Source organism: Ipomoea triloba, chromosome 13, assembly GCF_003576645.1.
Source record: "Ipomoea triloba cultivar NCNSP0323 chromosome 13, ASM357664v1".
NCBI lineage: Eukaryota > Viridiplantae > Streptophyta > Magnoliopsida > Solanales > Convolvulaceae > Ipomoea > Ipomoea triloba.
Window position 1 is genome coordinate 25,704,873 of NC_044928.1, and position 7,153 is coordinate 25,712,025.

Genomic DNA, 7,153 nt, shown 5'->3' on the forward strand with positions numbered 1-7,153 from the left:
TCATGCTTTGCCCATTGTATGTTTAATGTATGATAAAACATTATGATGACTTGTAAGTCATGATTTCATATATGAATTTTTTTTTTTTGTAAAACATTATGATAAAACACTATGAGTCTGTGACAGACGAATTTTTTTTTTTTTTTTTTGTAAAATCAATATCACTTCAATGCAAAACGCATTTTTTGATTTGTTATACAGACTATTATTTCTACATTTGCCAGCCCACTTGAATGTTACTTATATATATATAAAAACATGTTGAAGAACTTGACTATTGGGACAGTTTGGCCGAGTGGTCTAAGGCGCCAGATTTAGGCTCTGGTCCGAAAGGGCGTGGGTTCAAATCCCACGGCTATCAATTCTAACTGGGTTTTTTTTGGTTCACCGAAATGAATATAGTGCTTGGGTTCTACGGCATCGATACTATTTTAGCTTAGCTTTAGCAATTATCATTCTTAGATATCATCTATTGTTTCCGGAAATAAATGGTATGTTTTACACTTTTACAGTAAGTCAAATGAATCTTTGCAGCTATATATATTATTGAGGTTGGTTGTTATTCATCTACTGAAGCCATGCATAGAGATGCCATCTCCATCTTAAATAATGCGTACCCAAGCAAGCACCAACCATTTAATTTGCTATCCTTCTCGGATATTGGCGGGTTTTCTCATAATTCCGAAGAAAAAATTTACATTTTTACTTAACCAAAAGTCATATATAATGATAAAAAAATACTTTATATATGTACTCCTAACTTTTACTCCTATGTTCATATTTGATTGGAGAAAGAAAAAACGGAATGGATAAATAGGATAAACATGATGACCATGCCAATATCCTACTAAATTAAGCAATCAGAGCTAGAGAGTATAAAATGTAAGTACAAATTGAAAATACATGTAGAATTATTCATAATGATCAAGTGTTAAATTAATGAAAAAAATATAATAATGGTAGTTCCATGAAACCATGCCAACTGATTTTATTTGTCTATCTATAAAGGCGGTAAATTAATGAATTTTTTTTTTAAAAGAAGAGAGCAAAACACAGTATCAATTATGTAATTAGAATGGTACATTTCTCTTTCAAAAAAAAAAAAAAAAAGAATGGTACATTTCAAAATGTTTAATAGTGCATTCGAGGATAATTAATAGTGCACTATTATAGATCTTGAGTGCACTATCAATTATTTGCAAATATATAGCAAACATTTTCAAATGCACCATCATAATTACATAATTTTTTCCTTAACCCATGAATACATAGTCAAACTTTTTTCAAATGCACCATCGTAATTACATAATTTTTTTACATATATATTAACATTGTGTGTTCGTAGTATACAAATTGTTAATTTTTAAAAGATAAATTGTGAACATTAGGTATATAAACTAGGTATGAATCCACAAAATAATTTGCCATTTAAATTAGATTGTGCTAATCTGACTAAAATATGTGTCAAATTGAATTGGACTAAACAACAAAAGTTCTGGTCTGACTTGACTTATAGCACAAAAGATTAAAACATAATTTTTAATTCATTTTCATTAGTTTAGAATTATTACATTATCAATATCTAATTAAATACGAGTTAAGTTGGACTAAATAAAACAATATAAATTTTAACTCGACCAACAACCACAACCCAAAAAAAGTTTAAAAATCAACTTTATTTTTCTTCTATTCTTTTAGCTTATAGATATGGCATTTATAATTGTCTAATTAAATATGAGTTAGGTCAAGTTAAGTGAAATAATAATAAAAAATTTAAATTTTAATTTCTCTAATTTTGAATTATTAAATTTATCAATTTATTTATTTATTTTATTATGATAAGTTGCAAGTTAAAAATTATTTATTTATATCTTTTTAATATAGTTATTATTGATCTTTATAACTATTATAAATTTAAAATTATAACTTTATTTCAATATATGTAATAATTATTATCATCATTAAAACAATAAATATTCTATAATAAATAACTTTGTTATAGACTTCTATTCCTTTTTTAGAAAAAGAACCCAAAAGGTGTTTTTTTTTTTTTAAACTTTTAACAAAATAGAAAAAGAATGTGTTATAACAATTAGTAAAATAATAGAAAATGAGAATATATTATGTAAAATGACTCATCTTTTAGAAATTATTTTTCAAATTTTTAGCGTAATGTGAACGCATGCATGCAACGCGGGTGAGGTTGAAGCATGGGCGATAGTGAAAGGGCTGCGATGGGCTTGGAGTCGGAGGACTTCTCAGTGAGATGGATAACAATTGCCCACCGTATGAAAATTGTCGATATTTAAATATTCAATAAAGCAGATTAAACAAAATTATATTTTCGAAGGTTGTGTTAGGTTACCCTATTATATTTTCTACTGGTCCACCGGAAGCTAAGTAGAGACCCAGGCCAAAAACACCTTTTAGAATTTTCGGCAACTATTGTTAATTAAAAATAAAATAAAATTCTGTCCACTGTACTCGGTGGTTAGGATAGATCATGGTGACTTAATTGTCTCATTGTCCAAATATTCTTAATACCAATGTTGATGGTTGATGGTTGATGTTACCGACCTTCGGTTATTGAATGGTCATTAATTATTGCTTCAATACATATGTGGTACCTTAAATCATATGGGATATTTCTTCATAAAACGAAACAACAATTTTAGTACAAAAGCAAGTGTATATATGTCACCGCTACATATAAGTGGAAAGATGAGTACAAGTTAAAACACAACAACAATTAAAGTACAAAATCAAGTACATATATGTCACCCTTACATAGGAATTGAAAGACTGAGTACAAGTGAAAACACAACAATAATTAAAGTACAAAAGCAAGCGCGCGCGCGCGCGCACACACACACATATATATATATATATATATATATATATATATATATATATATATATATATATATATATATATGATATATACCACCACTACATAAGAGTTGAAAGACGAGTACGAGTACAAGTGATAGAGTAGCATATATATATATATATCTAACATATATATGCTCCCATTGGTTGAATCTAAGATGCATGGGAATACACGACATGTAAATAGTAAATACATACTATACAAATGGATATGATGTATCATGAATTAAACTGTAAACATTCAGAGAATGGCGGATCGGAGAACATATATATAAGCGTTTAAGACGACCTGGATCATGGCTTCGATGGAAGCTCTGGAATGGGAAATGCAGGCAGCTCAGGTTTTGGAATTTCTGGGAATTCAGGCAGCTTTGGAATGGATGGCTACTCAGGTTGGATTGGATTCCAAGAAGCATTAAGGTAGTGATGAAGCCGGCACTTTCTTTGTAGTAATTTTTATTTTATTTTATTTGATAAATTAGGTTTTTGACCTTAGGCCAAATTTACATAAATTATATAATTTACATTTCACTACCCACATAATGTACTTTTAATATATAAAAAATGTACCTTTTTTTATAGTTATATAAAAATTTGTTATATGTGAGAGAGACCCACACAAATTTGTGTCCATAAGAATATAATGTGATAATTGATGGTTAGGCCTTCCCCATTAGTAGATTTTACACGATTTTTAAGAAAAAAAATTTCAACATGGAGGAGAGAAGGTGAGGAGAGAGAGTGTTTCAAAACTCCTTGCAAATATATACGGAGTAGTTTTTTTGGATTTTGTGGTGCCTACCAAATTAATGCTACAAGCTGTAACTTGTGTGAAGCGCAAAATTAATGCCTAGTGTGGCGTGTGACCCACCAAATTAATACTACAAGCTATAACGTGCGTGAAGATCAAAATTATTGCCTAGTCTAACACGTGACATGCACGCGCCAAGCTGGGTGCGTTAATTTTTATTTATTTATTTTTTTTATATAAATTTTAACTTTTCATTTTTTTTCTCACTTCTTCCTCTCTCATCTATCCTATTTGGAAACTTAAAACTATCATTGAGTTTCAATTCAATTTTTATTATGTTTAAAAATCAAAACCGTTTTTCAGAAAAGAAGGGTTTTGAAAACGTTATTACTAGGTTTTTGTCATTTTTCAATTGAAAAAGAATTGAAGATCAATTTTGGGGGAGTCTGAGGCTATTAGGTTATCCATTCTAGTGGAAGGCATATACTCGATGTTTTAGCATAGGTTATTCTGAGTAGCCGCAAATTATATTGTGATTATCATGGTTGATATTGTAGTTGTGTTGAACGGATAGTACAGTTGTGTTTAAAAGATACTGCAGTTGTGTTGAAAGTAAACTGTAATTGCGCGGAACAAAGATCGTTCATCGGTTCAACACAACTGCAGTATTCTTTCAACACAACTGCAGTATCCGTTCAACACAACTGCAATATCACTTCAACGTAACTTCAATTCCAGACGGATGACACGGCCTTTGTTCCGCGCAACTGCAGTTCCCTTTCAACACAACTGCAGTATCCGTTTAATACAACTACAGTATCAGTTCAACACAACTATAATATCAACAATGATCCATGGTCCATAATGCCACTATAATATCAACCATGATCCATGGTCCATAATGCATAGTGGACCATGGTCCACTGTTTAACGACGGCTGAGTAGCAGTCTATCTCACCCTTATTGTCTAGCCACAGAAGAGGGCATAGTAAAAAGGAAGTTATTACACTTTCTCTTCACTGTCTGTCCCTATCCCAGTGCATCAGTGCTAAAATCATTTTTGCCTTTTACTATTCTCTTCCTTATTTATTTCCATTCATATATTTATTGGCTTAGAAATTAATGCTCTTGATTCTTGGAAGTTTTTTTATTTAACTGGAAATCTGCATTTTCTGCTAAAATATGGGTGCATTAATACCTACCTGGTTTAGCAACTATTCTCATTCACTTTCATAAACTAAAAAAAATTCTTGCTTTCGTTATGATGTGCTCAGGAGGGATATGATAGCTTTATGGCATTTCTAGATGAGTATTGCCTGGAGAGCCACCTGCAATATGATTTCCTTTACCTCCCAATGGATTTTAAGTGAGTTCTTTAATTTTCCCTATGTTTATCCTAGAATTGAAGCTAGTAAATCTTCATTATAACAAAGCAATGAAGAGTTCATTAATGGAGATAATCAGAGTGTCAGATCGATTAGTCTGGCGTGTGACCCACCAAATTAATGCTACAAGCTATAACGTGCGTGAAGATCAACATTATTGCCTAGTCTAGCACGTGACATGCACGCGCCAGGATGGGTGCGTTAATTTTTCTTTTTTTTTTTCTCACTTCTTCCTCTCTCATCTATCCTATTTGGAAACTTAAAACTATCATTGAGTTTCAATTCAATTTTTATTATGTTTAAAATTCAAAACCCTTTTTTTTCAGAAAAGAAGGGTTTTGAAAACGTTATTACCAGGTTTTTGTCATTTTTCAATTGAAAAAGAATTGAAGATCAATTTTGGGGGAGTCTGAGGAGACTAGGTTATCCATTGTAGTGCAAGGCATATACCCGATGTTTTAGCATAGGTTATTCTGAGTAGCAGTCTATGTCTATCTCAGCCTTATTGTCTAGCCACTGAAGAGGGCATAGTAAAAAGGAAGTTATTGCACTTTCTCTTCACTGTCTGTCCCTATCCCATTGCATCACTGCTAAAATCATTTTTGCCTTTTACTATTCTCTTCCTTATTTATTTCCATTCATATATTTATTTGCTTAGCATTTAATTCTCTTGATTCTTGGAAGTTTTTTTATTTAACTGGAAATATGCATTTTCTGCTAAAATATGGGTACATTAATACCTACCTGGTTTAGCAACTATTTTCATTCACAACACAAATATGCACCATTAGAGACAGGAAAATTATAGTGTATTATTTCGGGTATGTGGTGTGTTTTTTAGTGTTTTTGTATATTTTTATTGTGGTGTATTTTCTAGCATTGAATGATGTATATTTGTATATATATAGTGGTGTATTGCACACCGACTGCACGAGGAGGTGTATTGCACACCGACTGCACGAGGAGGTACGACCATTTGAATAGAAAATATAAGCAAATTGATAGCAGATGGTAGCAAAATAAAAGCAAGGTTATATAACTTATATAAGTGGAGCTTGAAATGTATATATATTGGTTTAATGTTAGTATAAAGGATTGATTAATATGTTACTCTCGTGATCTAATGTTAGGACGAATCAAAACACTGAAATTGTTCACATTCTTAAGAAGCTACCAATTTTTTTAGTAAATTCAAGTAGTTTTGACTTTCAACCAGTGGCGGAGCCAGAAAATATTTTCAGTGGGGCAAAAGTAGTTTAAAAAATCAAATACTTAAAAAGCAAAAGGAGGATGAAGGCTTTAGGATTCAAACACTCTAAACGCGCATCAATCAATTCAGCTAGCTAATCAATTGCTTACTTTTATATGTTTTCATATACTTATATCTAAACATATACTATACACATATATATACATAAAAGGGCTATATATGGGGTAGGGTTGGAGGTGGGTGAGTGGGGGCAACTGTCCCCATGCTAGATCCGCCACTGCTTTCAACATTTTATACTCTCGTAGGTGAACTTAAAGGTCATGAGAAATGGTTTAAGAAAAATTGACAGTTGAGAGACGAATTTAATTTAAGGATATTCTAATTCGTAGGCTCCATATATGCAATATGTATCAAATAAGGATCGAGCATAATACACATCACTATTATATTTCTAAAGTAAACTGTAAACAAAAAAAATCATTCAACATGTAAAGATTCACAAATAAAAACAATAAACACAAAAATAAAATAATATAGGTATTACAAAATATAACTCGAGAGTAGGAAAATAGAAATTAACAAGAAAAAATAAAAATGACCTAAGACTGCATTTGGAAAGAAGAAAAATATTTTTGAAAAAATATTTTTTTTAAAATTAGTCATTTTAGAAAACATTTTTTTAAATGTTGGGTTACATTCTGAAAAACAATTTTGATATGTTTGGTTCATTTTCTAAAAAATAGATAAAATTGTATAAATAAAATTATTTCTACATTTACAAGCCCACTTGAATGTTACTTTTGTATATATACAAACATATCAAAAAAATGATCACTTGGACAGTTTGGCCGAGTGGTCTAAGGCGCCAGATTTAGGCTCTGGTCCGAAAGGGCGTGGGTTCAAATCCCACAGCTGTCA

General features: G+C 31.0%; 2 non-coding genes across 2 annotated transcripts; both read left to right on the forward strand.

The window, feature by feature from the left end:
* The first annotated feature begins 281 nt into the window (after nucleotides 1-281).
* TRNAL-UAG lies at nucleotides 282-361 on the forward strand. The gene has a single exon. It is a non-coding gene; the product is annotated as a tRNA-Leu (tRNA).
* Nucleotides 362-7,073: 6,712 nt separating this feature from the next.
* TRNAL-UAG lies at nucleotides 7,074-7,153 on the forward strand. The gene has a single exon. It is a non-coding gene; the product is annotated as a tRNA-Leu (tRNA).